This window comes from Oncorhynchus nerka, unplaced genomic scaffold (genome assembly GCF_034236695.1).
Source record: "Oncorhynchus nerka isolate Pitt River unplaced genomic scaffold, Oner_Uvic_2.0 unplaced_scaffold_1946, whole genome shotgun sequence".
In the NCBI taxonomy this organism is placed as follows: domain Eukaryota; kingdom Metazoa; phylum Chordata; class Actinopteri; order Salmoniformes; family Salmonidae; genus Oncorhynchus; species Oncorhynchus nerka.
Window position 1 is genome coordinate 57,501 of NW_027039379.1, and position 3,140 is coordinate 60,640.

Below are 3,140 nucleotides of genomic sequence, written 5' to 3' on the forward strand. Positions count from 1 at the left end.
GGGAGGACTGTGTTACTATGTCTCACTACATACAGATGGGAGGACTGTGTTACTATGTCTCACTACATACGGATGGGAGGACTGTGTTACTATGTCTCACTACATACAGATGGAAGGACTGTGTTACTGTCTCACTACATACAGATGGGAGGACTGTGTTACTATGTCTCACTACATACAGATGGGAGGACTGTGTTACTATGTCTCACTTACATACAGTGATTATACAGATGGGAGGACTGTGTTACTATGTCTCACTACATACAGTGATTATACAGATGGGAGGACTGTGTTACTATGTCTCATTACATACAGATGGGAGGACTATGTTACTATGTCTCACTACATACAGATGGGAGGACTATGTTACTATGTCTCACTACATACAGTGATTATACAGATGGGAGGGCTGTGTTACTATGTCTCACTACATACAGATGGGAGGACTATGTTACTATGTCTCACTACATACAGATGGGAGGACTATGTTACTATGTCTCACTACATACAGATGGGAGGACTATGTTACTATGTCTCACTACATACAGATGGGAGGACTATGTTACTATGTCTCACTACATACAGATGGGAGGACTATGTTACTATGTCTCACTACATACAGATGGAAGGACTGTGTTACTATGTCTCACTACATACAGATGGGAGGACTGTGTTACTATGTCTCACTACATACAGATGGGAGGACTGTGTTACTATGTCTCACTACATACAGATGGGAGGACTATGTTACTATGTCTCACTACATACAGATGGGAGGACTGTGTTACTATGTCTCACTACATACAGATGGGAGGACTGTGTTACTATGGATGTCGATTAAGACTGTTTACAGGCTGTCTATTCATATAGAGCACATTTGACTGGGTCAGGATGAGGGGTCATGTTCTACTGGGTCAGGATGAGGGGTCATGTTCTACTGGGTCAGGATGAGGGGTCATGTTCTACTGGGTCAGGATGAGGGGTCATATTTGACTGGGTCAGGATGAGGGGTCATGTTCTACTGGGTCAGGATGAGGGGTCATATTTGACTGGGTCAAGATGAGGGGTCATGTTCTACTGGGTCAGGATGAGCGGTCATGTTCTACTGGGTCAGGATGAGGGGTCATGTTCTACTGGGTCAGGATGAGGGGTCATATTTTACTGGGTCAGGATGAGGGGTCATGTTCTACTGGGTCAGGATGAGGGGTCATGTTCTACTGGGTCAGGATGAGGGGTCATATTTGACTGGGTCAGGATGAGGGGTCATGTTCTACTGGGTCAGGATGAGGGGTCATATTTGACTGGGTCAGGATGAGGGGTCATGTTCTACTGGGTCAGGATGAGGGGTCATGTTCTACTGGGTCAGGATGAGGGGTCATATCTGGGTCAGGATGAGGGGTCATATTTCACTGGGTCAGGATGAGGGGTCATGTTCTACTGGGTCAGGATGAGGGGTCATGTTCTACTGGGTCAGGATGAGGGGTCATGTTCTACTGGGTCAGGATGAGGGGTCATGTTCTACTGGGTCAGGATGAGGGGTCATGTTCTACTGGGTCAGGATGAGGGGTCATGTTCTACTGGGTCAGGATGAGGGGTCATGTTCTACTGGGTCAGGATGAGGGGTCATGTTCTACTGGGTCAGGATGAGGGGTCATATTTCGGTTGTAGAACAGGGTTACTGCTATACAGTGGGTTGTAGAACAGGGTTACTGCTATACAGTGGGTTGTAGAACAGGGTTACTGCTATACAGTGGGTTGTAGGGGTGTAGAACAGGGTTACTGCTATACAGTGGGTTGTAGGGGTGTAGAACAGGGTTACTGCTATACAGTGGGTTGTAGGGTTGTAGAACAGGGTTACTGCTATACAGTGGGTTGTAGGGGTGTAGAACAGGGTTACTGCTATACAGTGGGTTGTAGAACAGGGTTACTGCTATACAGTGGGTTGTAGAACAGGGTTACTGCTATACAGTGGGTTGTAGAACAGGGTTACTGCTATACAGTGGGTTGTAGAACAGGGTTACTGCTAAACAGTGGGTTGTAGAACAGGGTTACTGCTATACAGTGGGTTGTAGGGGTGTAGAACAGGGTTACTGCTATACAGTGGGTTGTAGAACAGGGTTACTGCTATACAGTGGGGTGTAGAACAGGGTTACTGCTATACAGTGGGTTGTAGAACAGGGTTACTGCTATACAGTGGGGTGTAGAACAGGGTTACTGCTAAACAGTGGGTTGTAGAACAGGGTTACTGCTATACAGTGGGTTGTAGAACAGGGTTACTGCTATACAGTGGGTTGTAGAACAGGGTTACTGCTAAACAGTGGGTTGTAGAACAGGGTTACTGCTATACAGTGGGTTGTAGGGGTGTAGAACAGGGTTACTGCTATACAGTGGGTTGTAGAACAGGGTTACTGCTATACAGTGGGTTGTAGAACAGGGTTACTGCTATACAGTGGGTTGTAGGGGTGTAGAACAGGGTTACTGCTATACAGTGGGTTGTAGGGTTGTAGAACAGGGTTACTGCTATACAGTGGGTTGTAGAACAGGGTTACTGCTATACAGTGGGTTGTAGAACAGTGTTACTGCTATACAGTGGGTTGTAGAACAGGGTTACAGCTATACAGTGGGTTGTAGAACAGGGTCACTGCTATACAGTGGGTGTAGAACAGGGTTACTGCTATACAGTGGGTTGTAGAACAGGGTCACTGCTATACAGTGGGTTGTAGGGGTGTAGAACAGGGTTACTGCTATACAGTGGGTTGTAGAACAGTGTTACTGCTATACAGTGGGTTGTAGGGGTGTAGAACAGGGTTACTGCTATACAGTGGGTTGTAGAACAGTGTTACTGCTATACAGTGGGGTGTAGAACAGGGTTACTGCTATACAGTGGGTTGTAGAACAGGGTTACTGCTATACAGTGGGTTGTAGAACAGGGTTACTGCTATACAGTGGGTTGTAGGGTTGTAGAACAGTGTTACTCCTATACAGTGGGTTGTAGAACACGGTTACTGCTATACAGTGGGTTGTAGAACAGTGTTACTGCTATACAGTGGTTACTGTACAGTGGGTTGTAGGGGTGTAGAACAGGTTACTGCTATACAGTGGGTTGTAGGGGTGTAGAACAGGGTTACTGCTATACAGTG